The sequence below is a fragment of the Ailuropoda melanoleuca genome, chromosome 1, assembly GCF_002007445.2.
Source record: "Ailuropoda melanoleuca isolate Jingjing chromosome 1, ASM200744v2, whole genome shotgun sequence".
Taxonomy (NCBI): domain Eukaryota; kingdom Metazoa; phylum Chordata; class Mammalia; order Carnivora; family Ursidae; genus Ailuropoda; species Ailuropoda melanoleuca.
In genome coordinates, this window is record NC_048218.1 from 68,022,661 (window position 1) to 68,042,032 (window position 19,372).

A 19,372-nucleotide genomic window follows, 5' to 3' on the forward strand; every position below is an offset into this window, starting at 1 on the left:
CAACCAGGTGCCCCAGGAATGGGTTTAACTTTGAGTGAAGGAGGAAACCACCGTGAGGTTTTGGATCGAGGAACATCTTGGAGAAAGAGTTTGCATTTCCATGGAGCGCTGATGCAGGGAGCCAGTTAGAAAATACGGGTTTGGGGATTGTGATGATAAACCAGAGGCAAACGGTTGCGATGGAGTAGAGATTCTGTGCTTCGTGTACTATAGCCTCAGGGGAAGTAAGGGAAGCTGAGGAAGGTGGGCGCTGGCCTCAGCTAGCTCAGTGGGATAAGGTTTGGGCCTATGGAGACTTCACTGGTGGGACCCTTCTAGGGCCCTGGGTCAGCCTGCATGTTCTGGCAGTACTAGGGTACCTCAAACAGACTGGATGAGGAGGACAGAGATGGAGACGCTCCAGGGTCCCACAGTCTCAGCGGGCCCCATAAATGGCCAAGCATCGAAGCCAAAAGGTAGGAACCACCTGTTCCCAAGTCAGAGAATCAACAACAGGCCAACCGGTATGAGGGAGATCCCTCTAGCTTTTCCTATGTAGGTTACCAGCAACAAAGCCAAGCAAAATCACAATTTTTACATTTATTTATTCCTTAGTAATCTCTATACCCAATGTGGGGCTCAAACTCACGACCCTGAGGTCAAGAGTCACATGAACCAGCCAGATGCCAGATACATTTTATATCTTTTGCATATTTTATAATCAGAGGAAAACAATGAAAATACAATATTTATAATTATAGTGGCAGAACACTTAACCTGGTGTAAGGAAGAACTTTCTGGATGGGGACAGGAAAGGAGTCCCCAGGGAGGAGGCTCTGCCACCCCTCCGTCCCTGTGAGGGCCAGACACCCTAGTGCCTGGAAGGCCTGGCACTTGCTTGGAGGCCTGGAGCGGAGCTGTTGACCTCTACCCCAAGCTGCCACCTTCCAAAGTCCCCTGTTGTTCTGGAATCAATTTTGCATTTCTAATCCCATTGTTTCTACACCTGGCAGGCTATGCCTTGAGTGGAGTGTAAGGAATGAATACTGAGCTGATTAGAGCTAGTTGACTGGGTTTTAATACCTGCTCTGTTTGGGGAGGATTTTATTTCCTCTGAGGATACATGGGGACTGAGGTTCCTCCCCTGGGAATATTGCTCCCTGGGAATCCCAGGTGCTTTCCCCTTTAGTCAGCTCACACCTGTCAGATCACACGACTAAACCCCAGCTCGAGAGGATAGTCTAGATCTTATTCATTCTTATTTCCTTTATATTTTTATTATCCACACCAGTTATACTTATTGCAGAAAATTTTTCAGAAATAAGCAAAAAAAAAAAAAAAAGAGAGAGACACAAATTATCTGTAGGCCCACCAACCAATCTATTTTTGTCTCATACTTAGATATAAAATAGTCAAAATGAAATAATATCAAACACACTGTTTGGAAATGTGGGTTGTTTTTTTTTTTTAATGATTTTATTTATTTATTTGTCAGAGAGAGGGAGAGAGAGCACAAGCAGGGGGAGCGGCAGGCAGAGGGAGAAGCAGTCTCCCTGCAGAGCAAGGAGCCCAAGGTGGGACTTGATCCCAGCACCCATGGATCATGACCCAAGCCAAAAGCAGACGCTTAACTGACTGAGCCACCCAGGCGTCCGTGGAAATGTGGTTTTTCATGAAAATATACATCTCAAGTACCTTCTCAAATCTGTAAACATGCAGGTCTCCACATGCATGTTGATGAGTACGTACTATTCCGTCATGTGACTCAGTCTCTAGGAACCATTCCCCTGCGGTTGGGCAGGCTCTTACAGCCGCTGCCCTTATCAACACCGCCGTGATTAATGTCCTTGGACTCGCCTTTGCTCTCACTTGTCATTATTTGCTTAGGCCAAATTAGAGGAGATAAACTGCTAGTCTGGAGGAAACGCAATCTCTTTGGTATGCCTCTTTAAAGCAGGGACACTCTAAGTGCTGGCCTCCGTGAGCTCAGGGGCTCCCTCCAGCTCGGACCCTCTGGCTCTAGTTTCTCTTCAGTCAGGGCTGGGGCCAGAATCTCCACCTGGAAACCCTGTGGTCGTTGTTCCACAGTCCTGGTCACATCGCTTCTGGGTGAGAAGGGTGTTGATAGTGTGATCTTTGGCCAAAGAAGTAGATTCCCCTCCGTTTCTCAAACTGTCGCACATGCCCCTTCTCCTCCTGCTGAAATCATTCCCTTGGCTCCCCGCGCTGCTCAGCCCTGCAAGTGTTGACCATGATGCCTACCCCACTTTCATTCATTCCGATGACCCGATGAACAGTAAACAGTCATGAAACATTGACTCTGTGCTTCGTCCTGGAAATACAGAGGAGAATGAGGAAAGTGTCCGTCCTCATGGAACTTCTAAGTACTAAGAGAACTTCAGACAGCAATACATTATATGAAGAAACAACAAGGTAATGGAAGAGAGAGTGGCTGTGGAGAGATGCTTTCGGTAACATGGCCTAGGGCATCCTCGCAGAGCTGGTGACATGTGAATGATGAGAATATACTTCGTTATCCTTCTCTGTTGATTTGTCTTCCTCCCTTTGTTAAGTGGAGACCCTGGATTATTATGCGTATCACAAGATAGAACAGTGCCTGGTGCATAGAGAGAGCTCAGTCGATGTGTGTGGAATGAATGAATGAATGAATGAATGGGCGAATCAATGGAGGTGAGGGTCCCACTGTCCTCTGCACTGTTCAGATCCATGTGGAGCTCTCAGCCCAGATCCAGGAAGGTGGGTTTCTCCCCAGGTGCTTCACCTTGTTACCTAGGAGGGGATAGGAGACCAGAGAGGTTAGGGAGCTCGCTCCACCACACAGCAAGCCGTCTGGCAGAGCTGCCCAGAGCCCCAGGCCTGCGGCACAGCACACAGGTTAACAGCAGAGGTCTGCATTTGGCTCTGCTCTTGACCCACTCTGCGACCTTGGGCAAGTTATCCAACGCTTTGTGAGTCAGGTTTTAAATCTAGGAAATGCAGATAATAGCACCGCCTCGCCGACTTGCAAGGATTACGCTGAGATGAAGTGTGTTAAGAGCTTGGCAGGAAGGCAGGCCGAGCCAAGGGAGCAGCTGGCCCGGCTGCTCCCGCAGAGCCCCAGGCGCCAAGGCCGCCGCTGGCTGGTGACCCAGAGTGTGCACCTGGCCGCCTGGCCGGGCTCCCCCAGGGTGCGGGGCGGGAGGTGGAGGCCGGGCAGGACCGCAGGAGAGGGAAGAGATGCACGTGGGTGTGTTTTCCACATTATTTCACATTTTTACCCACATCCTGACTTCTCTTTAAAAAGGACTGCTGTAAAAACAATATAGAGACATTAAAGGAAATTTTAAAGGAAAAACAAACACCTATGATCTCAGCATTCTAACCCCAAATTGTTGTTTTCTTTCTGTCTAGTCCTTCCTGTTTGGCTAAATGCTCGCATATCTGATATCGCCGTGCCTCTGGTGATCTAGGTCCTACGATGCATGTCCCTTAACATTTTAAAAATAAATGCTCCTTCGTGATCCTGTAGTCTTCATATACAGAATTATTTTTATAGATTTCATTTATTCATTTGAGAGAGAGAGAGCACAAGCAGGGGGAGCGGCAGGGCAGAGGGAGAAGCAGACTCCATGCTGAGCAGGGAGCCTGAGGCGGGGCTCCATCCCAGGGCCCAGGATCATGACCAGAGCTGAAGGCAGACGCTTAACTCACTGAGCCACCCAGGTGCCCTTTCATATACAGAATTTTTCATGGCAGCCCAATTTTCCATCAGGTTGATGAAGTTCCATTTAGTTATTCATTTTTTCTTTTCTTTTAAAGATTTTATTTTTCAGTAATCTCTATACCCAAAGTGGGGCTTGAACTCACGACCCTGAGATCCCCTCAGTCAAGAGTCACATACTCCACTGACTGAGCCAGCCAGGTGCCCCTCGTGATTCATTTTCTTAATGCTGGATATTTAGTTTGCTTCTTTTTTGCTCTTAAAGATAAACATATATTTGTTTATAGCTTTTTAATGCTTTGTGGCTGTATTGCTCCCCAGTGGAACCATTTATGCCGTGCTAGCAGCATGTAAGCACGCGCTCACCAGCCCTGCAGACAGCTTTTGGGGTGCTGGTAATATGATTGACGCTTGCTAGCGTAATCTGGTACGGCGTCGTATTTACTATTTAAGTTCCCCCTTGAGTGAAATTTGTTGTAATTCTTTGCTCATGACTGTCGTCGATTAGCTATTGATGAGTCTAATCTTGTGTCTCGTGTCTCATGTCTTGTGTCTTGCCGCAACCTTTTTCTCCAGTCTGTCATCTTTCCTTTTTCTTTTTTCAAGTTATGTTTTTAATAAATGATAAAGGCAGGGGCGCCTGGGTGGCGCAGTCATTAAGCGTCTGCCTTCGGCTCAGGGCGTGATCCCGGCATTCTGGGATCGAGCCCCACATAAGGCTCCTCGGCTGGGAGACTGCTTCTTCCTCTCCCACTCCCCTGCTGTGTTCCCTCTCTCGCTGGCTGTCTCTCTCTCTGTCAAATAGAGAAATAAAAAAAATCTTAAAAAAAAAATGATAAAGGCAATACCTGCTCATGGTAGAAACTTTGTTAAGGGATTGTTATTAATTGGGGGGGCATGTGACAACAAGGTAAATATGTAACTTTAAAAATAAGCTTAACAGTTCAGATGCTTACTGGAGCATTGACAGGAAAATGCGTATGAAATCTCAGATTCGCTTTTAAAAACCCAAGACCAAACAAACAAACAAAAGATCGGAGAAAATTAGATCCAAATTGGAGAAATGTTAATATTTGTTGAAACCGGGTGACAGACACATAAGCATTCATTTCATTGTTCTCTCTGTCTTTGCCTATCTTTTAATCTTGTGGGGTGAAAAGTCTAAAAACCTATCTTCTTGGGAGGTCTTGCAGGCTTCCCTCCCTAAAATTCCCATCCCATCTTGGTGACTCTTATTTTGTATTTTTCATCCTCAATTCTTGTTTTTTCTCCATAGCACTTTATTACTACCTCCCACACTCATCGTACTCTTACTGCATCTGGTTCATCTGGCTTGTTACCCCTTCCCAGCTGGAGGGTAAACTCCATCAGGACTTCCATCCGTTTTGTCCACGGCTCTTCCCGTCCACAGTGACTGGCTCCTCAAATAACTGTGGAACAAAAAACAAAATCACTGATAACAATTTAAAACTACAGATACTCATTTTAACAAATTTAACAGAAGGAAAAAAGACACTGTAGTAGAATGAGAATGTTGCTGAACATCAGGTTATGGTTCCTAAAGGACCCTTCTAAATTTTTTTTTAAAAATGTATAAAAATCATCGAGGTTGGAGATGTTAGATCTTTGTCCTTTTTTCTGCTCACTTTATTTTTTTAATTTTTAATTTTTTTTTTTAAGTAATCTCTATGCCTAGCATGGGGCTTGAACTCACAACTCCGAGATCAAGAGTCAGACATCCTACCGACCCAGCCAGCCAGGTGCCCCTCTGCTCATTTCTTTCTTTCTTTCTTTCTTTCTTTTTTTTTTTTTAAGATTTACTTATTTATTTATTTGAAAAAGAGAGGGAGAGTGAGAGGGAGAAGCAGACTCCCCGCTGAGCAGGGAGCCCAACCTTGGACCCATCCCAGGACCCTGAGATCAAGACCTGAGCTGAAAGCAGACACTTAACTGACTGAACCACCCAGGTGCCCCTCTGCTCATTTCTTAAAGGGCATAAATTTAAATTTCCAGGCAGTAAGACTTAATAACTGCTTCATCAACATCAGAATAAATATCACTAAAATTTAAAGAAACAAACTTTTTTTTCTTTCTTTTTTTTTTTTTACCTACACATACACCAAGAACAGAGTGGAAACCATACGCCTACTTTTAGAATGAACTATCAGGGCACCTGGCTGGCTCAGTCAGTGAAGCCTGTGACTCTTGATCCTGGGGTTGTAAGTCTGAGCTCCACGTTGGGTGTAGAGATCGTTTAAACATAGATCTTGGGGCGCCTGGGTGGCTCGGTTGGTTAAGCCTCCGACTCTTGGATTCAGCTCAGGTCGTGATCTCATGGGTGCTGGAATTGAGCCTCGCCTCAGGCTCCGTGCTCAGCGGGGAGTCTGCTTGAAAGATTCTCTCCCTCTGCCCCTCCCCTTCTCCCTCCCTCTCTCTCTCTCTCAAAATAAATAAATCTTTAAAATAAAAAAGATCTTTAAAAAATAGACTCTCTAGACAAAACAAATAGGAAAAGGCTGATCTGTGAGCAAAAAATCCTATAAAATATCCTAGGTGAGGGGAGAAGGCCACCTGTTATGGAGAAATGATTAGAGCTACCATATTTCCTTTGCGGTTCTTTTTATTACTTTTTAGAAGAATCTATTATTATAGGCTCTCAGTCGCTAGCCAACCTGGAAACGGATGTACGTGGGCAGACCGAGTCAAGAAGCAGGAGGAAAATGCCCTCTTGTAATCGCCTTGAACCAGCTTCCTCCACCTTCTTCCCCACCCTGGTGATCTGAGTCTTCCCGAAGTGCCTTCTGGCTTTGCCCTCCCTCCTCTGCTCCCTCAGCGCCTTCCCTCACCAACACACTGGCTTCCAGACCTGGGGCTCAGGCCCGACAGAGAAGCCGTAAAAACACAGACACTCCCCTGCCTCCTGGGGCCCTGTCTTTGCAGATTCTGATCCTGGAGGTCTGCGCGGAGGTTGGGGGGGCTGTCTTTTTTGAAGCCCCCCATGTAATTCTGATGACACCAGCCCATCGATGTCTTTCATTCCGCATTGCATACCCTGGGACGTACCCTAGTGTCTGGTAAACTGTAGGTGCCTAATAAAAACATAATAAATGAACCGAAGAACAAATGCTTTAAGGTCCTTGTACATGTGCACGGAAGGCAGCGTCACCTCTTCGATTTTTACAACCATTTTGTGAGGCAGAGAATCCAGTGGATTGTTCCTGTTTCACAGAGGCTGAGAGGTGAAGGAACTTCCCCAAGGTCACACATGGAGGGACCAGAGTTTAAAGAGGGGAGAAAGGAATTCCCATCCCCCATACTTGGTGGGTAGAAGAGAGCAGAGGCAAGTGGGGAGAAAAGGAAAACAAAGAAGAGAAGGGACCAGAAAAGAAGTAAAGGAAGGTCAGATGAGGCTGAGAGTATGGAAATGGAGCAAGACGACAACAAAGCCCAGAAAAAGCAAGACTTCGCGGAGGCACAGGTGGAAACCAGACAGGATTATGAGGAGGCAGGGCCAGAGCCACTTTCTCACCGTGGGTGGTGGGGGTGGCCAGAGGGAGACAGAGGAGCTTGAGAGAAAAGAGCTCGGAGGCTGTGAGGCCACAAGACCTATTTCTGGGGAGCAGGCATGTCCCCGAGTGTGATGTTTTCCTTGGGGTCAAAGCGCTTGGGCCCAACGTCACCACGGAAAACACATCCTTCTGCTGACTATGGCCTCTGTCCCCTGGCCGCCTCCTCTAGGACTGTGTGTTTAGGCAGCTGCACTGCATTTTTAGAACAATTTTTAACTTGCAGGCTGTACCTGTGGAACCAGAATGTCTGGTCAAGACCAGTTACATAACACCGTAGCCCTCCTGGGTGCCAAGGGCAACTGCAGCCCTGGCCCCACACAGGTGTTGGCTAGGCCTAGTCAGAGAGGGTGGGAGGGAAGAGGCAGGGGTTCCCTTCCCACCTGGAGACCTGAGCCCCCACTTCTGGAGCAGAAAGGCTGAGTGGGACAGGACCCAGTGTGAGTCTTCTACCCAGGAGCCCTGGGAATGTAGCTCTGTTCTGGTCTAAGGCTTCCTGAAGGATTTAGGCTAAATCAAAGAAAGAACTTCACCATTGAGATCTGCAAAATATATGTTGCACACGGGTTTCTTCTGTACCTAATTAAAGATTATCTGTGATGAATAAAATAGGCATGCCCAGAGCAGAGGGGTGGACTGTATGACTTCTGGAAGACCATCCCACAGATAGTTCATGGTGTGCTGGACAGATCCCAGGCCAGGACACCCAGAGATTAGCACCTCACTGCTCAGCTGGCAAAAAGACCAAATTTTAAAAAAAGGTTTGCAGAATCAAGATGAGGAACTACGCTCATTGCAGCCTCGACAGCTCCCTAGGACAGGCCTGAGCAGAAGGAAGGAAGGAATGCAGACAGCCATCAGGATGGCTGGAATGCATGTTCCAGAAACAGCCCGGGGCCCACAGAAGCCAGAGAGGTGGGTGGGAGATGGAATCCCAGCGAGCCAGTGCACACTCTGCGGAGCAGCTGGCCCAGCCTCCTCATCTTACAGACAGAAGATTGAGAAGTGACTCACTTGCCCACAGTCACGTAGAGAAGGAGAAGGTGATGAGCTGGGAGATCAGTGACAGTTAGGTCAAGGCTGAAAGGTCTTTCATGAACTTCAGAAGGGCAAGGGTGAGTCCAACTCTGCCAGTGGCTGGAGTGGCTTCGAGGGAGAATTTGCGAAGCCCCTGGAGAGTTCTCCGCCCCGGGTCCGTTGCTGAGCCTTGGCTGCAAGCCACAGATGGGGAGGCATCTAAGAGGTATAGAAGAACCACCACCAACAGGACTCACACATGGGGCCAAACCAGGGACCCAAAGGGGTGGTGGACATCTTCTCCCTCTCTTCCCAGGCTCCCAAGGTTGCTGGGCCAACCTGCCAACGCTGCCATGAGGCAGGAGCAAGGCGCAGCCCGCTCCCCACTGGCCTAGTCAGTCGACAGGTATCCGTGGAGTCCCCTCCCTCCACTCATTCCTGTTTCCCCCTCACTCCTTCCCCTCCATTCACACACACAGGCTGGATCCCTTTCCACTGACACCATAAAGGCCCCCTCGGTCACATTTACCTCACGCCAGATCAGGCCCCACACTCACCTGGGCACCCGCCACAGCCTCCTCACTGGTCCCCTGCCTCCCACCTGGGCTCCTGCCGTCCTCCACGTAGCCAGCTCAAACACGAATCTGGTCATCTTACTCTCCTGAAAGCTAGGCTTGGCTCCCCATAGCCTCCAAGATAAAGCACCAACTCCTTGGGAGAGCAAGCAAGTCCTTCAGGAGCGGGCCTTTCCCACCTTAGCCTTGCGTCTTACCCTCTGCTGTCTTGCTTCCAGAACCCAAGACTTCTCACACATCTGAGTTTCACACATACTTTTCCTTTGCCTGGGATGCTCTTATACCTTCTCGGCCACCTGGGATATCTCCCACTCATCTTCCAAGTCTCAACCCAAAGGTGCTGCTTCTGGGAAGCCCTCCCTGATCTCCTCAGGCAGAGGCTAGCATTCTTCTCTGGAGCTCCTGCGAGAGCCTGCCCTGGCCTCTCCCAGTAGTCGCCACATATGTGCTAACTACCCATTTGCCCTTTGTGGTCGGCAGGCTCCGGTAGGATGGCTCACATGATCCTTGCCTCTCGGTGTCTCTCCTGTGCAATGCCCTCCCCTTGAGTGTGAGCTGGGCTCACTAACTTCCTTGTACCGACCAGAATCCAGCAGAAGTTAAGGGATATCACTTCTGAGATTGGTTCCAAAAAGGCTGTCTGTGGCTTCTGACTTGGTTGCACTCTCTCCCTCTCTCAGAGCCTCACTCTGGAGGAAGCAAGCTGCCACGTGACACAGTCCTTGGGTGGGGCCCGTGAGGTAAGGGACAGATGCCTCTAGCCAACAGTCAGTAGGGACTTGAGGTGAGTCCACGGCCATGTGAGTGAGCTGGAAGCAGATTCTTCCTCAGCTGAGCCTCTGAGGTGACCACAACGCCTGCTGATGCTTGGTTGGCTTTACGGTGGGTTGGTCGGTTTTATTGTTAGAAGCACTTGGCTAAGCTGTCCCCAGGTTCCTGACCCACAGAACTGACAGAGAAAATGATTGTTGTTTTAAACCTTTAACTTTGGGGGAAATATGTTACACTCATAACCAATATACATCTTCCCCATTGGCCTTCGATCTCCGTGGGGACTGACGTGTTCATCTTTGGATCAGCTAGGGCAGCTCACGGGGGACAACGAAAAGATACTACGAGTTTTGCGGATGAAAAAACAACTTAAAAAAATAAATGAGATAAAAGTTACATAAGAAAGCCTCTTGAATCAGACTGGCATCAGCCCTCTCAACAGCAACCCTGGAAGTTAGAACACGGTGGAAGCAGATCTTCAAAATTCTGAGGGAAAATGATACCCGACCCCCAGCAACGAAGTGGGAGTGTGAAACATTTTCCGAAAAGATCTTAAAAATTTGCCTTTGGCACCCCATCCATCGTCTCAGGAAGCTACGCAAGGGTGGGCTCTGCCAAAGCAGGAATGTAAACCAAGAAAGAAGAAGGAATGACATTCAGGGACTGAGAGACAGTAAAGGGAGGAGCAAAGGGACTGCCTGGCTGACGGTGAGGAAAAAGCCCAGGACAGCAGCTGGGCAGAAGCCTGCAGGGGGACCAGTGCAGAGCCGAGCAGGTCAGAAGGCTGACCGAGGCATGGTTCTGTTCAGGAAGACGCAACTCTGAGCCCAGCTAGCGTGATGAGCATATGACTGGAGATTTATACACAAATGGGGGTGTGGTGGGGACTGACTTAGTAACAGATATATGGAATACTAAGCAAATGAGAAAAGTAAGGTAATTATTAACTCCAGCAAAAACAAGATGTTGTACAGGAAAACGTAATGGTAGTACACTACGTAAGCTGTGACTAGAGTTTGAAAGTCAAAAACATAAACACGGAATGTTGATCTAAAGAAAATTACAAGGTAACTAAATTGGGAGGAAGGGGGGATGGGAAGTATGTTGTGTGGTGGGGATGCGGAGAGCCAAATGAGCTAAATACTAATCTTCCATAGTGAGAATAGACAAAAATTAGCTGGAAAAGTGGAAAGTGGTTGCCTCTGAGGAGTTGGAAATGGGGTCTGAGTTGTAAGAGATAACTGTTTTTCATACCAAGTCTCACAGAACTATTTAACTCATCAATCTACATGTAAGTATAATGCTTTTTAAAATTAAACTTAAATAAAAGCCTACTGGGGCACCTGGGTGGCTCAGATGGTTAAGCATCTGCCTTGGGCTCAGGTCATGATCTCCGGGTCCTGGGATGGAGCCCCGGTCACTGCTCAGCAGGGAGTCTGCTTCTCCCTCTCCCTCTGCCCTCCCCCCTCACTCATGCTTGCTTGCCTCTCTCTCTCTCGAGTGAATAAATAAAATCTTTTTAAAAATTAAAAAAAAATAGAAGTCTACCACAATTTCTACGTATAGAAGATGCTTAGTAAGGGTCAACCATTACTATTTCCTCCGTGTGACATCTCCATCAGACAGCCTGCATACTCACAGGTAGATATGACATGTTAGGACACTTGACTGCAGATGACAAAGCCTCCCTCAAACTGGTGAGCGCATAAAAGGGGATTGTGTTGTGTCGTGTCACAAACAAGCTTCAGTCATGGCTGGATCCAGGTGTTTACGTGGCACCAGCACAGACCTTTCTGTCTCCATTTCTTGGCTCTATATACTGTGTTGACTTCATTCTCAGGCTGGCTCCTCTCACACCTTGGCAAGCTGGTGTCCCGCAACCAGCTCCCCGGGTTTCGATCCTGCCGGTTTCGTGATCCTAGTGGAAGGAGACGGTCTCTGCTTGGTAGTTGCCACAAAATGCCAGGGATAGACACTCACTGATCTGGCTTGGGTCACACGCCCATCCCTGAACAAATTACCGTGGTCGAAGAGATGGAGCACTAGGCCAGGCCTGAGTCACAAGCCCACCCCTAGAACCATGGACAAAGCGAGGCTAAAATGGTTTCGCAAAGGAAACCTGGGTGTTGTTACTAGAAAAAGAGAGGATGAATGCTGCAAAACCAACAGTGTGCCCTCGCCTGAAGCCTGAGACTGCTGCTTGCCATCATCAGCGAGGAGCCGCGACTCAGGAACCTCCTCCTAGAATACTGTATAACTGGCCTGGGTCCCTCTGCTTCACAAGAGCCATTCAGTATGTAAAGACATGTCCCATGTCCCCACATCTTCTTGTCTCCAGGCGAACAAGCCTAGATTCCCCGATTTTCCTTGCATGACCGTTTCTAGACTCCTCACCTTCCTGGCTCTCTTTCCCCAGATGCTGAGTAGCGTCAAATACTAAAACATGGTACCCAGAGTTGAATGAAGCTCCAGATGTGGCCTGACCCGCCCAAATGCCCATGGGTGCCCGTCTCATTTCCCCTGGTCAGCGCAGCACCTTACAGGTGCGTTAGCTTTTGTCGTGACTGCAATGTGTTGTTGGCTCGTACTCATCTTGGCCAAGGGACTTTCAGGACATGAGCTGTCATTAAGCCAGGGGTTCCTCATTCTGCATTCATGCAATTGGTTCTTTGAACCTAAACAAAGGAATTTGTCTTTGTTAAATTTCAGCTTATAAAATTTGACCCATTATTGCAGTTTGTTGAGGTGTTTTTGAAAATAGATCCTATCTTCAGTACTAAGCATCTCTCCGGGTTTTGCATGGTTCCACCTATTTGATTGGGAGACCTCCTCTTGATTTTCATCCCACAGGATAATAGGATAAATTAGGGTCAAGGACAAAGCCCTCTGTCCTACTACCCAAGTCCACATGATATTTTGGGATTATGCAATCAGCTATGGAGCAACCAAGTTGTTTTAGTTTCCTAGGGCTACCAAAACACATTACCACAAACTGAGGAGCTTAAAACAACAGAAATTCATTCTCTCACAGTTCTGGAGGCGGAGGTCCTAAGTTGAGGCATCGGTAGGGCCACGCTCCGTAGACTCTAGAGAAGAACCCTTCCTTGCCTCTTCCTAGCCTTTCTTGGTGGTCGGCAATCTTTGACATTCCTTGGCTTTCTCTGCCTCCATCTTTATGTGGCATTCTTCCCTCCGTGTGTATCTTCTATGTGTTTCTGTGTCCAAATTTCCCTCTTCTGATATGATACCAGTCATTGGATTTAATGCTCACCGTATTCCAGTATGGTTCATCCTAACTGCATGACATCAACAAAGACCCTATTTCCAAATAAGGTGACATTCACAGGTAGCAGGGGTGAGGACTTCCAACATATCTTTTTGGGGGTCACAGTTCAATCTGCAACAAGTGGTGTCAGCCGTCATCTCCCACATCTCCTTCTTGACCTCCAAGCTCTATAGAGCACCTCTGTCAGAAGCTTGGCTACAATCCAGATGGCCCTGGGAGTCCCCGCGCCCCAACCCCCATAAGCAGTTAACCTGATCTACTCACACAGTCTAGAGTGGCAGCTGCCACCAGGAGCTGTATGTGGGCTGCCCTATCTCTTTCCACTTTTCAGAGATGTGATCGACTCTCTTCCTGGGGGAGGCCAGGATCTCCTGGGGGGTAGTTGGAGGAGGGAGGCCATAGAGTAGCATGGTTAAGAGCTCGGACTTTGGAATGGGACAGGCCTGTGACTTCGGGCTAGCTTATTCAACCTCTCTCACATCCCATTTTCTACACCTGTAAAATGTGAGTGATAAAACTTACCATCCTCAGGAGGATGAAATGACAGCCCAGGATAGAAATGGCTGTTGCCGTTGTTCCTGCTGCTGCTACTGCTGTTAGGGGCTGGGGATCTGGGTGAATCTAGATCTGAATTCAGATCTTCGGTGTCCCCTGAGGCATGTTCTTTGACTCAACCCTTTTCAGGCTTCCGCATCTGTAAAATGAGAAACACCTCAGGGTGTTGTGAACTCTGAGTGCAACTCTGAGTGCACCCAGCACAGAGCCTGGGGCACAGTTAAAGCATAAACTTTTGCTTCTTTCCCTTCCCCTCTTCTCCTGTGAACAAAGGAAGTAATGTTAGTCTGACATGACCTATTCTTAGGAAACTCACCGTGGCTCCTTCAAAACTGCTCTGTTTTCTCTGCCCTTGGGAAGAGACCTTGGATTTTATTTTGAGCCTGTCTTTGTAAAGGCTCTAAAGTGTTTTTAGAAACAAAACGCTAATTTTAACTAGATATATCTATCTTTCTCCACCTGGCCGCTTACTTCTTTAGGAAGCCATCTTGAGTTACTATTTTTATCTTCATGCCCATTTTACCCAGGCAGTAAGTGAAGGCAGGGGGTTCACAATGGCTCCGGTGGCTGGGTGGTATCTGGGGGTGACAGGGGCGGAGGAGGGCTTCCATCCACACCCTCAGACTCCCAAGTCCTACGCTTCGCCTTTACACACAAAAAATTAGATTTTTAAAAAAAGAATTACATATGTAATTCTGAAATGTGACAAAAGCTGAATTACATATGTAAACTGATTTTCTTTAAAAAAATCCGGACATTACTGGTAAACCTCAAGTTTCTTTGCCCGTCACTTTCCATCAGAACTTGTCCTTGTCTCCACATCCCTGGGGGTAACTACTATTTATGGGTTTGCTATGTATGCCCCAGAACTTTAAAAAATAGAGACACCTCCATTCCTTTATTTATATACAAGCCCACACAAAATATATTGTATTGTGTTTTGGGGGGGAGAGTGTTTTTACAGAGATGGCATCATGTATCACATATGGTTTGGCAACTTGCATTTTTTTTTTTTTACCCCACGGCACATTTTGAGAGTTCTCCCATTGAAACACATACAGCTGTTTTGTTCCTTTGGTCCCTGGTATTCCACTCAAAGGGGCTACGCTTGATCAGCCCTTCTTCCCCTGGTGGTAGCCCTCACCCCCGCCCCATTTCCCACTGCTTCTGAGGGCTGGAGGCATTGTGGAGCAGGTCCTCAGCCTGCTTTTCAGGAAGCCCCCTGGGCTCACACACTTACTCAGCTGGAAAGGCCAGAATCCTGGGGAGTCCACTTTGAAAGCAGGACCACCCGCAGACCCTAATTGTCCGGGTTCAAGATCAAGGACTTCCCCCAGGCCACCTGCTGCAGAAGTAGGAAGGCCGGCAGAGCCTTGAGAACTTGCTGCAAACTTCTGTCCAGGCCTCCACAGCTCTGCTTGCCAACAGGACCTGCTAACAGTGGGAGATAAAAAGAGAAGTACAATAAACAAGATAACTGGGCTGTTAATGAGTGAAAGGCAGCAGTAAAACAATAAAAACAAACCAACTGATTCCAGTGCAAATACAAAAACAAACAGAGATTAGACCCTTTTTGTCCAGGCCTTGATCTAAATTAGGACTCACCAGAACAAGGCCTAAGGTGGGTGGCAGGGAGCACCTCCCCATGGGAGTACTTCCTCTATCCTGCAAGAATTCATCCTTCCTCCTGGCATGGGTCTGCGGTCCTGCTGAGCCGCTGTCCTTGTCAGGGCCCAGGGCAGTGAACTCCCAGCCCAGTTCAGTGGCTACACATTTGAACCACCCAGGAAGATTTAAAACAAACAAACAAGCAAACAAATTCCCAGCGGGTGGGGGTAAATTGATTGGGAGTGGGGAGCTGTGAATTCACACTACATTACTTTATGGTTCTTGCTGGTTTCCATGGTATAAATGTCCCCACCGCATGGCCCATTAAGTGGCTTGCAAACTCATTCATTCAGTATAGTGGCATCCACTGAGAACTCTTTGTAGCTTTTCTTGCTTTCCAAGAATTTGCAATATACACCATGATCACTGAAAAATCAACTGATCAACCTTCAATGTTATTTCTAGCCAAATAATTTATAAAGCAACTTTCTTAAATCTCTTTCAGAGAGTTTACAGCAGAAAATATCAATGTGGGCTGCAGGCTTGGCTTACTGTGTTGGGTCAGTTCCGCCGGGGCTTCCACAGGAAAATATTTCCAGGGCCTACAGAGAGAACACGGGAGAGGAGGGAGCCCCACTGTGGGGAGGTGGACAAAAGACGCAGTCCCCGGCTAGAGAAATCCTCCTCTGCGACCTGTCAAGTACACAGGGCACTTCCACACTGAAGCAGGCTTCCAAGATTCTGAGAGTTGAGGTAACCGGCTCAAGGTCAAATGGCCAGGTCTCATTCACTCAGGACTTCTGAGCCCAGAATGGGGCCTCTCGAAAATATACTAGGTCCCTCCTAATGGAGTCTGAGACCTTAACTCAGGTCTGGAAGCTTTAAAGTTGGGGTACTCCCTCCCGTTGCTCCTTTCTTGGACTTCAGCCATACCCTGCAGGGGCTGACCTGGCCGACCATAAGTTGATCCCCCCTGAGCCACGAGTGGCCAAGGGGGGCACTGTAAGCCCACAGCGTCCTGACACCCAGAAGAAAGTCTTAATTACCCGTCTCCCAGCCACACCCCTGCAAGGCTCCCCAGGACAGGAGAGGTGCCTATGGGGCAGGAGTCAGGGAAGCCGGGAAAGCTTTCGGAGCTTCTGCAAGGGTGAGGGTGCATGCCCGTGTGGGTCAGGAGCCAGAGCTGCTGATCCCCAGGAAAGCCCGGGTCATACAACCCAGTAGGTCAGCCAGGCAGGTAGCTGTTCCTACAAAAATGAGGGGATCCCCCACCCCTTGCAGTGAGCCACGCCCCCCAGGAGCTCCTTACAGACTCCTCCTTTCAGTGGCAAAGCTACCTTCCCCTTTTCCTGCCCTGGGGAGGGCTGGGGATTCCCTGAGTGGTCAGGGTCTCCTTCAGCCAGAAGTGCATTGTCTCAGTAGGAGTGAGCCTAGGCAGAGAAAACAGGTGATTCCCTGAGTATCATCTACTCTGGCCAGCTCAGCCCACTGCTCACGTGGGGGTGGAGCCTGGGGAGGTATCCCCAAATAGCCCTCAGGGTGGCCTGGGAGTTCTGGCCTCCAAGGTCCGTGCTGCAACTGAGAGTCCTGGAGAGGTTCTGCTCTGTCCCCTCCTTGACATGTGTCCCCCGGGGAAGGCCAGCTGGGCTTAGCTGGAAGGAAGAAAGGACCGGCTCCCTGTGCATTGGTGAGGGTGTCTGTTCCCTGAGGCAACGTCTCCTGACTCTAAAACTATATGTGGATTAAGAACACTCCATCCAGGGGCGCCTGGGTGGCACAGCGGTTAAGCGTCTGCCTTCGGCTCAGGGCGTGATCCCGGCGTTGTGGGATCGAGCCCCACATCAGGCTCCTCCGCTATGAGCCTGCTTCTTCCTCTCCCACTCCCCCTGCTTGTGTTCCCTCTCTCGCTGGCTGTCTCTATCTCTATCAAATAAATAAATAAAATCTTTAAAAAAAAAAAAAAAAGAACACTCCATCTGGCAAGAGCAGATGGAATTGGGCAGAAGCATAATCAGGACGCTGGGTTTCAGATCTGTGGCTCTCCATATATCATGAAGAAAAATATAAAAGACCAAAAGGCCAGGGTGCCTGGGTGACTCAGTCGTTGAGCGTCTGCCTTCGGCTCAGGGTGTGATCCTGGATCCCTGGGATCGAGCCCCGCATCAGGCTCCTCCACTGGGAGCCTGCTTCTTCCGCTCCCTCTCCCCCTGCCTGTGTTCCCTCTCTCGCTGGCTGTCTCTCTCTCCGTCAAATAAATAAATAAAACCTTAAAAAAAAAAAAAAAGACCAAAAGGCCAGGAGACAGGTGTATGATGGGGTGTGTGTGTGTGTGTGCACACGGTGTTTATGGGCCACATGATGTGGGGAGGGGACACTGACTCAGTGTGTCCGATAGGAAGCTGATTTTGCAAGGAGCGGATTCATCAAAGGATATGGAAAATTGAAGTCAGAGTAGAAGAGGGAACAGAACCGTGGGGCAAACTAGGAGCAGCTGGAGAAAGACAGCGATGCCCTCCAGGCTCCCAGAGCACAAAACAGTCTAACAAAACTCTACAAAAGGAGAGGAGAGGTCCTGCCGGCGCTGAGTTTCTGGAAGGCCTAAAGGCATCCCATCCTCCCTGACCAAGCGTGAAAGCAGCAGGAAGCACCTCTCCTCAGTCAGCTGAGAACAGGGCTGCAAGCAGCACAAAACCTGCCTTACAGGTACTTGAACAAATAGGGGTTCCTTTGTTTCACAGAAGAAAACATCTGAAAGCGGGTGGGTCTGGTGCTCAGTGGTGTTGGGGCTGGCATGTCCGTGGTTCTCTTGGCTTTTCCTGTGGAAATAGTTACTGCGGTTTCGAGTATCAGGAACCTTTCTCAAAGTAGGGAGAGAGAGAAGGGAACGGAGCCAGGCAACCTGTCGTAGGAGGTTCCTTCCACTTGGGTCCCACGGGCCAGAACGGGTCCTATGGTCACCCCCAGTCACAGGCAGGCAGGGGACGCAGAGCGCAGGCTTTCCAAGGCTGAGCCAAGGCAGGGGGCTGCTCCGAGGGGAAGAACGGGAAATGGATATTGGGAAGGCAACCGCGGCCAGACCTGAGACCCTGACTGGCAAACACTTTCGGTAAAGACTAAATTAATATTCCAAAGTGGAGCTGAAAGAGTCTCCAGAAAACAGGGAGGCCCCCCCCCCCCTAGAGAACGGCCATCCAAGACCCCTTAGGCCATGGCTTCAATCATCACTAACTGTCTCCTTTTATCTCCACTGCAACCGCCTGAGGTAACTGCTCCTGTTTCTCCCACACTGCAGACTGGGAAGGAGAGTCTCCTGCCTCGCACATCGCGCTGTGCAGGAATACATCTGAGTCAGGATCTCCCAGGCTCTAACGCAGATACTCCTAAGCTGTTTGCTCCGTAGAAGAAGCTATCCTCCTTCACTGAGTTACTGATCTCCGACCCTTCCCCAGGATCAAAACACCAGGAACGAGGCCTTTGAGATCAAACAGACCTGAGTGCAAATCCCCGTTCTTCTCTTCTCCCGTCGGCATTGGGCAAGCTACTGAGCTCTCCCGGCCTCCCAAACCTTGAGAGGCCATAGGATCGAGTAGATGGTGGATCAGGGCACCCAGCACAGTGCCCGGAAACAGCAGGTGTTTGATAATATCCACGCCCGCCTAGAGACACAACAGTGTGGAAATTCAGCCATGGACCACCCCTGGTTTTGCCTATTTCCCACACACTTTCCTCACAAAATCTAACTCTATAATCAGGAGTCCTCTGTTTTGTTTTCCTTTGCCACTAAAACACTGACTTGGCTTGAAGTCCTCGGTCGTTACTTCGGCTAACCCTTACCGAGCGTCTACCACGTGCCGGGCGCTCTGCTGGCCTGGTCTTACCCACGGGGAGTTTAGGGTCTAGCTGCAGGATGGCATGAGCAGGCACATACCTCTAAAACAAGGCAGGGCATAGTGAGCGATGCGCCGTGATAATCCAAGATGCGGGGACTTCAGAGGCGGCACATGCTCTCTGGGCATGATGCGGTCTTATCATTCCTTCCCTAAGGAACAGTTCCCCAGGGCTGCTGTGGAAAAGGGGCTCCCAGAACCAGCTACATAACTTGTGGGGCCCCTTGTAAAAAAAAAAAAAAAAAAAAAAGAGTTTCAGCAACAACAGAGCCTTAAAGCAAGTGTGGGGCTGTTTTGAGCACAGGGCCCTTTGCTATGTACAGGTCACATGGCCATGCGGCCGGCCCTGGGTGCCACCATTCCACGACCCCCACGCTGGCCAGTCAGATCCTGCAGAGACAGCAGCT

The 19,372-nt window shown here is 49.0% G+C and overlaps 1 protein-coding gene and 1 long non-coding RNA gene across 12 annotated transcripts in view; both read right to left on the bottom strand.

Annotated features, from left to right (window-relative positions):
* Positions 1 to 1,537: 1,537 nt before the first annotated feature.
* LOC117802183 lies at positions 1,538 to 13,599 on the bottom strand. 10 transcript variants are annotated; one of them, XR_004625229.1, is made up of 6 exons: positions 13,438 to 13,599; positions 12,171 to 12,304; positions 11,269 to 11,547; positions 8,281 to 9,807; positions 5,015 to 5,130; positions 1,538 to 3,288 (listed from the first exon to the last, which is right to left on the bottom strand). It is a non-coding gene; the product is annotated as an uncharacterized LOC117802183 (long non-coding RNA). The 10 variants fall into 10 exon arrangements; XR_004625234.1 differs by having other exon boundaries at positions 12,166 to 12,304; XR_004625231.1 differs by having other exon boundaries at positions 8,281 to 8,477; positions 8,841 to 9,807; positions 11,269 to 12,304.
* A 1,165-nt stretch (positions 13,600 to 14,764) lies between these two features.
* The window catches only part of ZDHHC19 (zinc finger DHHC-type palmitoyltransferase 19), a 46,897-nt gene continuing 42,289 nt past the window's right edge, over positions 14,765 to 19,372 (bottom strand). The window contains exons 2-6 of one of the 2 annotated variants that reach the window (XR_004625221.1): positions 19,007 to 19,188; positions 18,569 to 18,734; positions 17,978 to 18,101; positions 15,631 to 15,680; positions 14,825 to 14,904 (exon numbers count right to left, since the gene is read on the bottom strand). The gene's annotated coding sequence lies outside the window, so the exon portion shown is untranslated. The other variant, XR_004625224.1, reaches the window with a different exon arrangement.